Here is a 17,226-nt window from a genome sequence, read left to right on the forward strand (position 1 = left end):
AAATAGTAGGTTTTTATCCGTGTTTTCTCTTAGTAAAAATTTAATAAGATTTCATATTTGCAAAATTAGGGAATGAAAATTTGCATCTCTTGTGGGAAAATGTTTGATAGGGAATTTAGAAATGTCAGTTTCGGGAAGCTGCTTGGAGGCAGGGAGGTCTGAGCTTTAGAAATACCCTTCCCAATTGAGGAAGGTAGAGGCCAGAGTAACAAGACCTAGTACCATAGTGTTTGGGAAAGGTAGGAAGAGGACAATGCTGATGAGTACAGGAGTGACCACTGCTTCAATCTGTCTGATCCTGACACTCAAAATAATTGATTTCCTTTCCAGTTGCTATCCCGTATTTCCTGGAAGCTACAAACAATACATTGTGTGATCCACTAGGCTTTGTAATTAAATATGAAAATGTTGATAGCAAAATAGTAAATTTTGTAAAGCATCTTTGCAATGTTTATTTTTGCTCATTGCTCATAACCCTTTCTCTTTTCAATTTAAGGACATATCTGATTAGAGAATATGTAAAACTACCCTTTTTCAATCATCAGAGAAAAAAAATCATTTTTTCTCTATGGCAAAAAGTAATAAGTTAATTCATGAAGGTACCTGAAAATGTAATTGGAGAAACTATTTTTATAATATTTTAAGTAGATTTGTCTTTTCTTCTTTTTATTTTTTTAAATTCAGCTTATATTTTAGAAACAGGAGGTTCATGCGCAGTTTGTTGCATGGATATATCGCATCCAGGTATGAAACATGGTAACCAATAGGAAGGTTTTCACCCCATGCCCACCTCTCTCCATTTCCCCTCTAGTAGTGATCAGTGTCTGTTCCCATGTTTATGTTCATGTGTGCTCAGTGTTCACCTCCCACTTATAAATGAAAATATATGGTATTTGGTTTTCTGTTCTTGTGCTAATTTGCTTAGGATTATGGCCTCCTAGATCCATCGTGTCACCGTGAGGCACATGATTTCCCTCTTTTTTATGGCTGCACGGTGTTCCATGGTGTATGTGTACCACATTTTCTTTATTCACTCCAGCACTGATGGGCATCTAAGTTGATTCCACATCTTTGTTATTGTGAATAGTGTAGCAATGAACATGTGAGTGCATGGGTATTTTTAATATAACGATCTATTTTCCTTTGGGTACATACCCAGTAGTGGGATTGTAGGGTAGAATGGGGTTCTAAGCTCGAGAAATCTCTACACTGCTTTGCACAGTGGCTGAACAAATTTGCATTCTCACCAAGAGTATATAAGCATTCCCTGTTCTCTGCAGTGTCACCAGCATCTTTTTTTTTTTTTTTTAAACAATAGCCATTCAGACTGGTGTGAGATGGTACGTCACTGTGGTTTTGATTGGCATTTCTCTGATAATTAGTGATGGTGGACATTTTTTTCAAGTTCATTGGCTGCTTGTATGTCTTCTTTTGCAAAGTGTCTCTTCGTGTCCTTTGCCCATTTTTTAAATAGAGTTATTTGTTTTTCTTTTTGTTTTGTTTAAGTTCCTTACAGGTTCCAGATATTAGACCTTTGTCAGACGCATAGTTTGTTAATATTTTCTCCCATTAGGTAGGTTGTCTGTCTGCTGTATGATATTTTCTTTTCCTTTGCAGAGACTCTTTAGTTTACTTAGGTCTCATTTGTCAATTGTTTTGTTTTTGTTGCAATTGCTTTTGGAGACTTGGTCACAAACTGTTTGCCAAAGCCAATGTTCAGAAGAGTATTTCCAAGGTTTTCTTCTAGAGTTGTTATAGGATTTGAGGTCTTGCACTTAAATTATTTCTTTCCTTCATCTTGAGTTAATTTTTGTATATGGTAAAAGTTAAGGATTCAGGTTCATTCTTGCACATATGGCTAGACAGTTATATCCCAGGACCATTTATTGAATAGAGGTTCCTTTCCTTATTGCTTGTTTTTGTCAGGCTTGTGAAAGATCATATAGTTGTAAGTATTGAACTTCATTTCCAAGTTTTCTATTCTGTTCCATTGGTCTATGTGTCTTATTTTTATACCAATATCATGCTATTTTGGTTACTATAGCCTTACAGTGTAGTTTGACATTGGGTAATGTGATGTCTCCAGCTTTGTTCATTTTGCTTAGGGTTGCTTTGTCTATTAAGGCTCTTCTTTGGTTCCAAATGAATTTTAGAATTTTTTTTTTTTCTAACTGTGAAGAATGATATTGGTAGTTTGATAGGAATAGCATTGAATCTGTAAATCACTTTGGACAGTATGGCCATTGTAACAATATTAATTATTCCAATCCATGAACATAAAATGTTTTCCAGTTTCTTTGTTTTGTCTATTATTTTTTAAGCTGTGTCTTACAGTTCTACTTGTAGAGATCTTTCACCTACTTGGTTAGCTGTATTTCTAGATGTTTTATTTTTTTTTTTTTTAGCTATTGTAAATGGGAGCATGTTCTTGATTTGCCTCTCAGCCTGAACATTATTGGTGTATAGAAATGCTACAGATTTTTGCACATTGCTTTTGTATCCTGAAACCTTTCTAAAATCTTTTATCTGTTCTAGCAGCATTTTCGTGGAGTCATTAGGGTTTTCTAGGTATGGAATCAAGTGCTCAGTGAAAAGAGTTAGTTTGACTTATTTTCCTATTTGAATGCCTTTTTTTTTTTTTCTTTCTCTTGCATGATTGCTCTGTCTGGGACTTCTAATACTTGTTAAATAGGAAGGTTGAGAGTGGGCATCCTTGTCGTTTTCCAGTTCTCAAAGGTAATGGTTCCAGCTTTTGCCCATTCCATATGATGTTGGCTGCAGATCTGTCCTAGATGGCTCTTATTTTGAGGTAGGTTCTTTCTATGTCCAGTTGGTTGAGTGTGGTTATCATGAAGAGATGTTGGATTATGTTGAAAGCTTTTTCTGCATCTACTGAGGTGATCACAAGGTTTTTGCTTTTAATTCTGTTTATGTGGTGAATCATATTTATTGATTTGCATCTGTTGGAACAGTCTTGGATCCCAGGAATAAATCCTACTTAATCATGATGTATAAGGTTTTTGATGTCTGCTGGATTTTAAGTAGATTGTGTCTCCCATCTAATCTACTTTTATTTCTTTCCGTAATAGGAAGAAAAAAATGAGATATTGATATCTAGTCACTATTACAATTTTTCACTTCAGTAATGAATTCTGGTCTATTTCCAGAGATGGCTGGGTTTCAACTTGCAAACACTATGCCAACTCTGTATTAGATTCCATTTTAGTGACTTATAATTCCAAAATCTTAGGTCACTGACACATCAAAACTTCTTAATAGTTTTTTTTTTTAATTTTTAAAATCTGTGCTCTATGTTTGTTTTACATAAGTAACACTTAAATATACATTCACTATAAAATGTTCAAGAACTGTAGAAGAATTTAATAGAGTAAAAGGTGAACATACTCTTCATCACCAGTCCCCCATATATGCTAATTTCCTTGAAAGTAACCATTGTCAACATATGAACTACATGTTAAAGTCCTAATATTTTAAGATGGCAATTTACTGAAATCACTTTGGATATGTTGAGAATTAATCCATATTATCTCATAAATCTGTATGTTAAAAATATTTTGGTATGTGATTTTGTATGTATGTATTTGTGTTTTGTGTACATATGTGGGGTTGGTGGGAGTGAGAAGGCTGGAGTCCAATATTACTATGCTTGAATTCAGGCTCCACTACTTAGTGTCTAGTAGAATTTGAGCAAATCATTTATTCTTTCTAAGCCTGTAAGTAAAATGATCTAGTACATAACTCAATGGGTATTTGTGAGAGTAAAGTGATTAAAGCAGTACTAATAATTGTAATTAAAACAAATAGCACAGTTTCTGTTTCTCTATCCCTCTACATTAGAAGTAGTAATTACTTTATTACTTTTGTGATACTTAATTGATACTTTGAAGGAAAAGTATAACAATGAAATGCTTTCAATGCACGACAACAATACACAAGCTAGCACATAGTTATTCAGTTGTTCCATAATCAGTTTCAGACACAATAAAAAAGGATTAAACTTGAAGTTTGCTTTAATTTTTTTAAGGATGAGCAAGACATGACAATTGGATAACTATATGTCAATTGTGTCTGCGACACCAATATATTTTTAGAGATTGATTTATGTGGAACATATCTCAAACTTTCTTCCTGCATGCCCCCAAAGGAAATCCCAAAAACCTCTACTCATTATCCAACTTATTTTAGATACTGTAATCTTATTTCTTAAATTTAGATGTTTTATTTGTATTTGCCCAAATAAGAAGGCAGGAAGTCATAACCATTTTTGAAACATATTGTTTGACATTTTTTGAATAAGAAAAATATGTATTTGAATAAATATGAAAAGGGACATTGTTACAGGGTACTTTACTGTAGGAAACCAGAGACAGCATTTCCTCTCCCACCACCTTATCTGGAAAACCTCTCCACAAAGGCACCTAACATAAATTTTGTGTAATGTGAAATAAAAAGTTGATAAAAAAGACAGATTGGTTTTTATGATCCCAGTTTGGCTAACATACATTTAGTTTTGCTAACATACACTTCTCTTAAATGTCAAAATTAATTGAAAGTTGAATTTGGTTAACTCAATAACTAACATGATACAATTATCTGAGATTGCAATGCTGTTCACTAAGGTAAATGCTTCAATGACACATCTAAGGATTCATCTTTACAACTTCCAACATTGAAGATAGACAGATATGTGGATAGATGATAGATAAAGTAGATATATGTATATCTTTAACAATGTCTACACACACACAAACACACACACATATATGTATGTATGTATACATTTCTTTCTTTGTCTCTCCCCTCCATCCCTCCTTCTCCTGCCCTCCCCCTCCCTGCCTTCCTTTATTCTTCCTTCCTTTTGAAATTTTTCACTTCAGTAATGAATTCTGGTCTATTTCCAGAGATGGCTTCCCTTGTCCTCCTCACAGTTTAGGTGATGGGAGTGCAGCTTGCATCTCCCATCACCTGCAGCGGGGTGCCCCACTGCTCAAACCTCTATGGGAAGCATCCAGGCTGTAGGGTTCCAACCCCATGGCAGCATTTAGGGGTAAATGTTAACAACTGAAGCCCCAGTGGGCATGTGTTAGAATGTGTTCTTTCAGTTTAGCCGTCTATGGGTAGCTTGTGTTAGTCAGCTCAATTAGACCCTCTGCCTTATTGCAAGAACAGAGGTGGTTTTCCCCTTGAGTCTGCCGCTTAGTGGCTGGGGTCTCCTCTGACCACTTTGGCCAGACTCTGCTTCGTTCTGCTGGTCGATGACCTGCCTGCATCTGCTAGTGCCTGTAAGTGTGCTTTTCTGCCAGTGTGTTCCTCTCGATGTTCAGCCACTTGTATGTTCTTCCTCTGATGCGTTCCTCTCCTCCAGCTGCCTGTGAATCTCTGCCCGCAAAGGTCTCAGGGTTTTTACAGATACAGGATGGGGGTGTGGCAAGCCAGGGTGGTCTTAGGAAATGCAACATTTGGGAACAAAAACAGAAATGTCTGTCCTCACCTAGGCCCATGGGCACAGGCCATAGGAGCCCTCACAAGAGACCTGCCCTTCTCTACCCATGCCCCCGTCCTGTGTCATCTCCCCCCTCTGAAGAGATACATCAAACTGCTGTTAAAATATGGGTGATGACTAGTCTTAAGCTACTTCCTGGTGACAGAGGGTGTTGTTTTGGGGAGAACAGCAATCAGACTTCTCCCAGGGGTCTATCTAAGAGTTTCTATCAAATCAGAAGCTATCATCCAAGGCTCCAATTGCCTGGCCATTTGGAGTTTTATGGCTTCTAGGCATGAGAGGAAAACAAACAAACAAACGAACGAACAAACAAGTTTTATAAGGTTAAGTATACATGGGTTAAACATGTGTATTATGCAAGGAAATAATTTAGTGCCAAAGATTAGAGACAAGAAGTGAAATATACTAACAGCAACATTGTATCCAGAGGTGTTTCACCCTGGTGAAAGATATTAAACCTTATGTGGGAGTGGGTAAGCTTTAGAAGAGAGATCACTGTTTTTGCCATATCTTTAGCAGTTAATAGGTGCACCCTATTTGAGGGCTTGCACCATGGTAATTAAAGCTTCTGCCTCTTTCTTGCGTCTCCCTTTCTCTATTGTAAAAGACTGAGGTGGCCACTTCAGGAGGTTCTCTAATGTGTATCTGGTCCCAGGGCCATTTCTGGAACTTCCTCCTGATATGAGGGGCTGCCTGAGTAATAAATGTATCCTTTAGGGTTGGCTGTTTCTTGAATGAATCACGAGATAGAGAGGTGTGTTTTACCAAGGCCTTTCTTAGCTTTTCCAGGAAGGCAGTTGGGTTCTCAGCAAATCCTTGGTCAATAATGGACAACTTAGCATAATTGAGCGGCTTGGTCTTAGTCCTGTGCAAGCCCTCCCTTATAAACATCTGAAAGTGTCTCCTTTTCCAGTCTTCCATCTTGTCATTGAGATCCCATTTAGAGTCATTCACTGGTTCTGCTTATCTTCCAGTTGCATAATATTTGCCCCCTTCCTTGATGCTATAATTGATGCAAAGCACATCCCCAAATCTCTCTGCTGCTTGCAGAGTGGACTGCCTCTCATTGTCCATCAGGGTCTGATTCAAAAATAACATAACGTCTCTCCATCAGAGTTCAAATATTTGGGTGAAATTCTGGAAACTGTCTCTATATCTATCATGGTTATCTGAAAACTTGCCAAGATCCCTCTTGATTTGCTTTAAGTACTGTTGGGAGAAGAGGACCTGGAACTTACTGGGCCCAAATTTACTGGGCATCTGTTGGAGGGGCAAGAGTGAAACAAGGGCTTGTTTAGGGTGAGGGTTTCTTGGAGGGGGCAAGTGAGAGGCTGAAGCTAGATGGGCAAGTCAGGGTGGACCTGGAGGAGCAGGGGTGGAGGGAGCTAGCTTCTCAACTGGGAGTGCTTTTGGGATTTGTATCTTTAATTCCCGGGGATTGCCCCTTGCAGCCTTCCCTGAGACAGCAAATAGGAGGGCTGGATCAATCTTACGCTGTTGGCAAAGGTCTGGATTGCCTTGCAAGGTATAGAAAGCCTGCACATATGGGGCCTCAGACCATCTGTCTTCACATCTATAGAAAAGTTCCAGCTGCCAAAGGGTATCAAAATAAATGGCTCCTTCCTGAGGTCAAGTCATTCATTGCTGGAAATCGTAATTTGGCCAAACCTTTGTGCAGAAGGCTATTAGGAGTTTTTCCTTCAGATTTTGAGGGTCAAAACAGTCCCAATGGTTCAGGACACACTCCAGAGGAGTATAAGCTGGGGTGGTAATGAGAACTGGTTACCCATTCTGAAAGACAGGGAATAGAGGCATACCTCATTCCCTTCTTTCTTTCAGCAAAAACTCAAGGTGTGATAAAGAGAGAAAGCAAGCATCCTCCCTTTCCCTTCCACCTGTCATCCCTGAGTCCTAGCAACCTTGGCAGGTGCTGGCCGTAAGTACTGATGTGATACATACCCACGAAGCAGGGAAAACCTGGAGAATAGGAATTGACCGGCGTCACCTATGCCTTCTGTTTCTCCTGCTGCCAACAACCTGTGAGTTCCCTGGGCCTGTTTATGCCATGAAGCATGGCCTCCTTCTGTGGGGCTGGGGGTGGGGTTTAATTGGCAAGAATTGGTCCTGCCCATTTACATTGTGCCTGTGGCCTGGCTTTGGATGCCTCAGACCTGGTTGTTCTTTCTAGGGCCTTACTCTTAGCAAGAAGCTTGGAATCGAGCTTCAAATTGAAAAGGTATTTTAGGGGCTGTGTTTATCCATTTAGTGTCTCAAATAAGCCCTGCCGAATTTCCAGTTATCAGCCAGCAGGGGTCACTCCTGCATTAATTTCCCTATCAGAAACAGTGCTGAGTGGGGAGCCCTCTCACTTAGAAAAGGAAAAAAGAGGCAGGGCGCGGTGGCTCAGGCTTGTAATCCCAGCACTTGGGGATGCCAAAGTCGGCAGATCACGAGGTCAGGGGATCGAGACCACCCTGGCTAACACGGTGAAACCCCGTCTCTACTAAAAATACAAAAACAATTAGCTGGCTGTGGTGGAGGGCGCCTGTAGTCCCAGCTACTCGGGAAGCCGAGGCAGGAGAATCTCTTGAACCTGGGAGGTGGAGGTTGCAGTGAGCTGAGATTGTGCCAACGCACTCCAGCCGGTAAAGGAAAAAGAGAGAAAAGGAAAAACGAGGAAAAACAGTTTAAGGGGTAAAAGGGGGAGATCCTGGGGGAAGAGCCTCTTGCTCTAATCCTATATCCTTCCCCCGGTTCAGGCCAGGTTGAATTTGTCGGCCAGGGGAGAAACATTCTGTTGGCCTGGTGGGTGAGAAGAGCCCGTCTATTGGCCCTGTGGGGTTGTGGCTACCACCAGGGCTTTCTCCCGCTCCCCCTTGTGGCTGCTGGGTGCGAACTTTGCAAATTGTGCATAAGCCCAGGCACCTGAGCTGGGAAGGGAAAGGGAAAGGTGAGGTGCCCTGAGTCATGCGTGCTGCGGGGTGGAGACATAGGTGGCACTTCTAGGAATAAGTAGTCTGATTTGCACCTTTGGCTGCTGAGCCAAATGCTCATTTTACCTAGTAACGTTGCCACAGCCTGTAGCAAATCCCTTAACGTTGTAAAGGAAGAGATAGAAGCCATTTCAAACCATAAAAGAGAGAAAAGAGGTGAAGTCTGGGTGTTTTAACCAGACCGGTTAGGATGCTTTAAAACTTCATGAAGGGAAAGAGAGCCTCTTACCTACAGGGAAAAGAGAGAGGTGCCACGGTTTTTGGAAGAGAGGCCGATCCTATACTTTCAGATTTGCATTCACCTTCCCGGATCCCGGTTGAGCCCCCGGTTGAAACAGGAAAAGTTGCCTCATCCCCATCACAGGGCGTATGATTGGGGAGTGGCTAATTTATTTGATGCCCCACTGTTCAAATCTCTAGGGGAGCATGCAGATGGGCAGGCTGTGGGGCTCTGACCCCACAGCAGCATCTAGGGGTGAATGTTTACAGCTGAAGCACCAGTAGGCGTGTGTTAGAGTGTGCTCTTTCAGTTTAGCCATTTATAGGCAGCTTGCGTTAGTGAATTCAATTAGACCCTCTGCCTTATTGCAAGGTCAGAGAGCTTTCTATTTCCCAAGGTTTCTTGTCTTGGTGTACCAGAAGAATCAGGTCACACATGGGCTTGGACAATGAGCGCAAGGTTTTATTGAGTGAAAGTAGCTCTCAGTAGATTGGGGAGCTGGAAGGGAGATGGAGTGGGAAGCTGGTTTTTCCTTGGAGTCGGGCCGCTCAGTGGCCCGGCTCTCTTTAGAAGATCCTGGCCAAACTCTCATTGTTCCGCTGGTCGATGGCCTGCCAGCATCTGCTGGTGCCTGTTAGTGTGCTCTTACACCGGTGTGTTCTCGATGTTCAGCTGCTTAGGTGTTCCTCTGCTGATGTGTTCCTCTCAGCATCCAGACGCCTGTGTGTCTGTCTGCCCGCTAGAGTCTCGGGGTTTTTATAAGCATAAGATGAAAGCATGGCGGGCCAGGGTGGTCTTAGGAAATGCAACATTTAGGCATAAAAATAGAAATGCCTGTCCTCACCTAGATCCATGGGCACAGGCCCAGGTGTGAAGCCCTCACCAAGGCCCTTCTTACGCAGCACTTCTTTCCCCCCTCCCATATCGCTTATTTCCTTCCCTTCCTTCCTTCCTTCCTTCCTTCCTTCCTTCCTTCCTTCCTTCCTTCCTTCCTTCCTTCCTTCCTTCCTTTCTTTCTTTCTTTCTTTCTTTCTTTCTTTCTTTCTTTCTTTCTTTCTTTCTTTCTTTCTTTCTCTTTCTTTCTTTCTCTTTCTTTCTTTCTTTCTTTCTTTCTTTCTTTCTTTCTTTCTTTCCTTCCTTCCTTCCTTCCTTCCTTCCTTCCTTCCTTCCTTCCTTCCTTCCTTCCTTTTGTTTTCCTTCCTTTCTTCTTTCTCGCTCCCTTTCCCTCCCTTCCTTCCCCCATCTCCTCTCCTTACCCTCCTTTCTTCATCTTTTTCTTTTCTTTTTTCTCTTTTCTCTCTTCTCTTTTCTCCTTTCCTTTCCTTTCATCTCTTTCCCTCTTTCATTCCTTCCTTCCTTCCTTTACCCCTTCCTTCCTTCCTTCCTTCCTTTACCCCTTCCTTCCTTCCTTCCTTCCTTCCTTCCTTCCTTCCTTCCTTCCTTCCTTCCTTCCTTCCTTCCTTTCTTTCTTTCTTTCTTTCTTTCTTTCTTTCTTTCTTTCTTTCTTTCTTTCTTTCTTTCTTTCTTTCTTTCTTTCTTTCTCTCTCTTTCTCTTTCTTTCTTTCTTTTTCCTTCTTTGCTTCTTTCTCTCTTTCTTCTCCCAGCAATGACATGGAATTTGTGATGACAGGCAGAAATTAGAGGCTTTCCATATCTGTTATGTTTATTTTTGGCTTTCTGAGGACCAAGTTTTCCTTTGTTGCTAGTGCAATAACAATTGTCTTTTAATCATTGACTCCAAGCGAATAACAGGCAATCTAATAATGAATGATGTAAGACACACATAGTTTCTGGATATAAGTCTAGAATTTCCTCTTTAAATATGATTTAGAAAAACTTGTTACCTATCTCAGATTTGTTCTTTCAGGAATAGAGGTTTCTAAACTTGTTTGAACTTTTGAAATTTAAGAATAGTCATCTAAGCAACCTTCCAAGAATGATTCTTGGAAGATCAAAATGGGTTATTCTTGACCCATAGCCTCTAAGTTTTTCTAATTATATGAATTTATTTGTTTAATAATGTCACTGATGAACAGGTTAACATTTCAGTGGTGGCTTTCTGGAGATGAAATGCACAAATTCATACTAATGCATTGGTATAACATAGTGAATTTGGGGGTAGCAGGTGTTCACCTGAGACATCAAATGTTTTCAAGACAGATAACCCTTTTAACATCACTCAAACAACAGTGCAAGAATGGCCACACACGATGACTGTGCCTTAAATTTCATGCCCCTTTTTTCCTCATGTACAAAACTTCACCAATCTTCATATTACTATGAAGAAATGTTAGCCTTAACACAGTAAGATTATTATGAAAGATTGAAAGAAGACAGGCTATTTCAATTCATACCAATTATATTTCATATGTCACAACCATGAGTTTGGCTGAGGATCATTGAGGCATACATTGAATTAATCAGGCTGCCTTTTGCTGCTTTAAATGAAGCCTAAATAATTTTGATGTATTGCATGGAAAGAGTAACATGGCCAGGTACACTATTTCACTGTTCTGTTTCTTGTTTTTTAACCATCTAAAAATTTCATTTTTAGTGTTAGTGTTTGTGGACCATCACATTACCCCAGAAGCATCACTATTCAATAGAAGAAAACTAACGAGCCCAAAGGATTTCACCATGAATCCGTTCGTTATACAAGACACAGTTCACAGATCAGCTTCAAATGTGGATTTCAGCCCAAAATTCCAACCGAGATCAAAGAAAATGCATGTCTTTCCACATTTCAAATTAAGTTTTGAGAATTGAAGTCTAATACTTAAAAAAATATTTTGCTTATCTATTTTTTTAATAACATTTTAAAAGCCCTACAGGTAGGATGAACTTGGGTTAACTTGTTAAATGCAAATATGGCATACATTATTTGTATTTAAATGACTTTAACATCCTGTAATATTACCTAGAGGTTTGCCTTCCAAATGGCTTAGGAAGAATATTTTAATGAAGTCAGCTACAAGTAAAACTAATCTTCTTTTTTCTTTTAATCATGTATAAATTAGCTATATCCACTTAACTCCATGGAAACATTGATATAAAAAATATAAACATAAAATTTTGTGTTTCTGACTAATTTATTACTCTTTGAAAGTTCTGTTTTCTTTAATAAATTTTAGAAAACTTTATTTCTTCTCCAAAATAATGCGCAAATCACTTCTATGTTTAATAGGCAATCTCTTTTTGGCTTACCAGCACCTCTATCTTCCTTTTCTGATATTATTCTTCCTTTTGTCCCCTTTCCTCCTCTATATTTGATTCCTTTTTCGTTGGCTTCCTTTTAGTAAGAAAATAGAAATCATCAAATTAGAATATGAAATTGTACCAACATGGTGACAATGACGCCTCACTAGTATCTGTACTCATGGTATCCTCTGGCTTCTTTTCACATGTAATGGATAAACAATTCTTGCTCTCACTGAGAAGGGCAGACACCACTCTATTTGTGCTTTGGACCTCACAATGTTTCACTCATTTAAATGTGTTTCATCTGTCAAGATTTCTTAACTCTCCAGCTCCATCTGTCTTTCACTCTCTATTGGATTATCTGTTTTAGCCTAAAACAAAGTTACACTATTAGCCATCTTTCAAAAATCTGATTTCTTATATCTTTCTCCAGTTCTTTATGTTTTTCTTTTTCTCTTCTTAGCTAAACTATTTTTAAAATGTATGTACTTGCTATCTGCATGTCCTCAAGTCTCGTTTTATTCTTAATTCACTCCAGTCTTTCACCACGAGACTGAGAGTGAAATTGCAAAGTCTTCCATTTTCCTAAAGAAAATGATTGCCTTTCAGATCATCCTATACAATGGCCTGGCCATTTTTAGGCATAGTTAATCACTCCCTGTCCCTTGAAATACTTTCTTTACTTAGATTCTGATTTGCATTCCCATTTTCTTTTCCCCTTCCAAGACTCAGGATTAGTCTATAATTTTTTTTAATTCATAATTTTCTATCAGATCTATTCTTGTCGTATGCATTCAGTAGCTTTTATATGTTTATTTACCTCTTGGCTCATTTTTCAAATACTACCAGACCTCCTGAGGCAAAGACTCTTGTGTTGAACTTTGTAGTTGTCATTGTTACTGATGCACCAAGGGTACCATCTGGTTCCTGCTGCTAGCCACACAGAAAGTCAATCAGTGAGAGAATGATTTTTGCCAAGGAAAAAGGGTTTAATCAGTGCTTCAGATGAGGAGAAGGGAAATCAGTCTCAAATCCATCTGCCTGACCAATTAAAATTGGGGATTTATATAGCAGGGAAGAAATGTAACTATGTGTGAGAAAACAGGAACTTGAGTAGAGTAAGGGAGCAATTATGACTAATGAGGGACATCTCATTGTCTGGATGCTATAATCTAATGAGTTTCAGTTTTTTTGATACTTTTTGAGAGGCCCTGGGGTTACAGTTGAAGAAGGTACTCAGATAAAACAAATGTAAGTTTCAGTCTTTCAGACTGGAAGGTCTGTTTATTAAAAAAAAAATTCAATTTCAAACAAATTCTATCTATGAAACTATTGGGCTAGTTACAATATCTCCTCTTGAATATTCAATGATTAAATATAAATATTTATACTTAGCATTTATACTATTATGCTAAGAATTCCCTTTCTGCACAAAGCAAACCTCACCTCACTGAATCTTCCATATGGTTCTGCAGAAACCTCAATTCTTGCCTCCTCCTCAGAAGAAAAATCAACTGAGGGGTATAAGGCAGAAAAAGAGATTGAAGCAAATTTCGGAGCTTTAGAACAGGAAAGAAAGAAAGAAAAGTATACTTGGATGAGACCTAAGCAGGCAACTTGAAGGACAAGTGTGGCATTTAAATTTGATCCTAGGACTTTATATGCTGGCCACCTCCGGTGTCTTGCACCTCTTTTGCATGATTCTTCCATTAGGGTAGGGCAAGAGTTAATTTCTGTTAATACTTACCTAGTTCTAGTTCTCCATAAGCTCGTGCCTGGGTCATTCAATAACTAATTAATCTTTTATCAGTAATCTCCATTTGTCTTAAACCCTTTTAGAAAAAAATTATAATTTTCTTAAAATACTCCAATTCCCATGTCCCTATTATTTCTAAAAGCCTATAGCAAATTCCAATGATAAGATTAAATCCAACCCAAAATCTAGGCATATTTTACCTGTTCAACTTTAACTGCTAATCTTCTATAGCATATTGTGGGCAACATGATGAATTGAAAAGACTTAAGGTAGCTAGCTGAATTATTTTAAACAATTCTTATGACATGAGAAGGTTGACTAAACTGTTTCCAAAACAACTTACATTTGAAACTTCTATTATTCTCTTGTCCTCTTGCCATAGCAAGGTTAAGACTTGCAGATGTTGCTCATTTCTTCTTTCACAATCTTATTTATATTTCAAATTACATAAGCTTCACAAAGCCTTCCCCATTTATGAAATGTCATAGCACCTGTTGCTTTTACAGATATTAGGACATTACAATTATATTTTAATGTCTCATATTGCTTTGTCTTTTGTACGTAAGATTAAATTTCTTAAAAAATGATAGGTTCCTTGAGAAAGGCAATCTTGATATATATTTTTTTCTATGTCCAGTCTTGACCAAGTATCAGATTATAAACCTCTGTTCAATTGAATCCTCTTTTGCTTAAGTCTGTTACTCACCATTCCACTGACAGCTTGCAACTAGAAAAGATATCTTGCTCTTATTACCAGTGTTTCCAGGTGGAGCCTTTGGATCAAAGGTTCTACATGCTGCCGTAATTGAAACTTTGGTGTCTCTGAACCATAGTACCTAAAAAAATGGCCTCTTCCAAAAACCTCATTCAAAAGAGACATTCATTTTATAACCATAACCACATGGAAAATCAATTGAAAGAGTTGAATCTTTTTTGAAAAACCTACCTTATCACATACCATGTTATAATTTCTTGGTATTGGAAGTAACTATTGGTGTTACACATACATATAAATAATCAGATTTTTAAAGCATGATTTTAGTTATTTAAGTTACATCAATATGTGTCAAACTTATAAATTGCTATCATATGTTATAAATTTTACAAATGTAATAAATGCATTTTCATGCCTGCTACCAGTAACAATCAAGTAGCTTTCAAAGAAAAGCTATGTATAAAAGAAGCTCAGATACTAAAGGTTTTTAAAGGTTAGAGACAGATAAAAGAAAATTCAGTGGCTCACCAGCATTTTGTGTAATTATCTGTCTAAATTACTAATTTTATTTCAAACTTAATATTCTTACCTAATCACTGAAATAGCATGTTTTCACGGTTGACTACTTTGCAATGTACAATTTACTTGACTTAAAATGCATAAAATACTGTTTGAACCATTATGCACTCAACTTATTGAACCAAATAGTGAAATGGTTTAATTTTCACCCATTTTACAAATGTAGCCACAAACTTTATTGATCAATCAGCATACTTTGGTGATTCAGCTTTATGTGCATTGCTGAATGAGCTGTATACTTTACAAGAATAGGTTTATATGTTTCTGAAATTTAGCTTCAAATTCTCCTTGAACAAAAAAGAAAAAAAAAACGTATTATGGTTCACTTAAAATGCACAATGGCACATTGCTATCCCATTCTGTATTAGTGAAGTTATATTCTCAATAAATCTCACAAATTCCTATATTTGCTTTAAAAAGTTAAACTATGATAACAATTAGTAATTCAATACAAATTAAATTATAAACTTGAATTAATTCCAAGACTTAGGTAGTAACATTTTAGAAAGCATAGGGATCAAACTATATAGCTATGAGAAACGACAGGATGGTTTAGGAGTAGTCCAGCTCAGCTTTTTAGAAAAGAAAGAAATATGTTTTTCTACTAAATATTTGGTTTGGTTAAACTTTAAGTTCTTGCGTTCTCTCTCTCTCTCTCTCTCTCTCTCTCTGTCTGTCTCTCTATTTCTCCATGCCCTATACTGTCTCCATTCTATTTCTGTCTTTGTCTTTCTCTTCAGCTGAATTGTTTAGGATCCATTAGATGGAGACCATGACTCTAAAAATAACTGAAACTTCATAATGGTGACCAATTAAACAGGTATCGTGACCCTCAATATTTATACTTAAATTTTGCCTTATTTAATAAAATGTCATCATAACCATTCCAGACCTTTTATGCTAACTAAACATGATTGGACAAAATTTTATTTTTGTTTTAGAAAATTTCTTTCTTCTTTAGCTGAATGTTGAAATTGCATATTTATTGATGAATATGATTATTTTAGCCAGTTTTTAAACTATATTTTACAGGTTTCTTTAGTGACTAAATTATAATTGTCTCCTAGCTTAATGCGTGTGTTTGTGTGTGTTCATTCCTTTGAGTTTAAATTAGTCTCCTTTATGGATGACTTTTACCTTTTCTGGGGATACAGTGAAACATTTTCCTTCAAATTTTAATGCTAACTTGCTCTAGGTTTTTATCACTTTACCCCCCTTGGCCCTTGGGTTTATTTTTGGTTCATTAATATTTTAGACTCTTCAATGTGACTTTTGATAGCTAATTAATGTTTATATTACTCAATTAAATGTTGAATTATATTTCTTAACTGTTTATAGGAAAAAAAACTTTGGATTTCTAAGGAAAGATGAAAATATTATAGAACTATTTAAGTACTGTGATCAGTTCCAATATTTTAAAATTTGGGAAATTAACATAAATAATAATTAAATATTTTTTAAAAAGGAAAAGTAAGTGTATATTCCATTTTTTAATAACCTCTTTATTCTAAGACAGGATTACATCCAGGGCATAGACATAGCAGATATTGATTTATTGAACTGAAGAATGGTTGGATGTGCTACACCTTTTTATTTGCACTCCCGTTTGGGTAGGGTGTAATCTGTTGACCAACAAAATAAATCTCTGTCAGGATCTGAATGTTTTGGGGATTTCACTGATAACTCTGTAAAAGGCTCATTAGTCACAGGAGAGGAAATGCTACTAAGTGTTTATACCTTTTTGGTGGAACAAACATCATTTTATGACAAAAATAAATCTGAATAATTTTTTGAAGTTTAGTTGACAATGAATGATTATTACTGCTATTCAAAAATATTGTTTGAGCACTTCCTCATCTCCCTTTTCTTGTTTTCTCAATTTATAGGAGCAGAAATATATCAGGTTTCTTCTGGGATTTGTGAACTAGTAACCAATATTTTTTTATTTGTTTTGACAAGTAAATCTTGACTACACCCTCCATTTGCCCAAGTTCTTGAGTAATCTTAATTAATGGATCTGTCACACTCACTGTCTTTGGACATGCATTGTGTATTACTTTGTTAAGCCTTGAAAATAAATGACTGTTTATTACTGCATCATAACCTAGTCTATCCTAACAAAAAATAACATTTTAAAAAATTAACCAGAGTTAAATTTTAACAATTCAACAATTGGACCTGTGGACATTCATCACAGAGAATTTAAACTATGTTCACAGAAAAGCCTGTACATGAACACTC

The 17,226-nt window shown here is 37.4% G+C and overlaps 1 long non-coding RNA gene across 1 annotated transcript in view; it reads left to right on the forward strand.

Moving 5' to 3' along the window:
• Positions 1 to 15,807, forward strand: part of LOC114669989 (uncharacterized) — a 364,550-nt gene extending 348,743 nt beyond the window's left edge. Inside the window, exon 3 of the long non-coding RNA XR_003719382.2 lies at positions 15,726 to 15,807. This is a non-coding gene — a long non-coding RNA (uncharacterized LOC114669989). The remainder of the gene's footprint in view (positions 1 to 15,725) is intronic.
• The last annotated feature ends 1,419 nt before the right edge of the window (positions 15,808 to 17,226 follow it).

The sequence above is a fragment of the Macaca mulatta genome, chromosome 9, assembly GCF_049350105.2.
Source record: "Macaca mulatta isolate MMU2019108-1 chromosome 9, T2T-MMU8v2.0, whole genome shotgun sequence".
In the NCBI taxonomy this organism is placed as follows: domain Eukaryota; kingdom Metazoa; phylum Chordata; class Mammalia; order Primates; family Cercopithecidae; genus Macaca; species Macaca mulatta.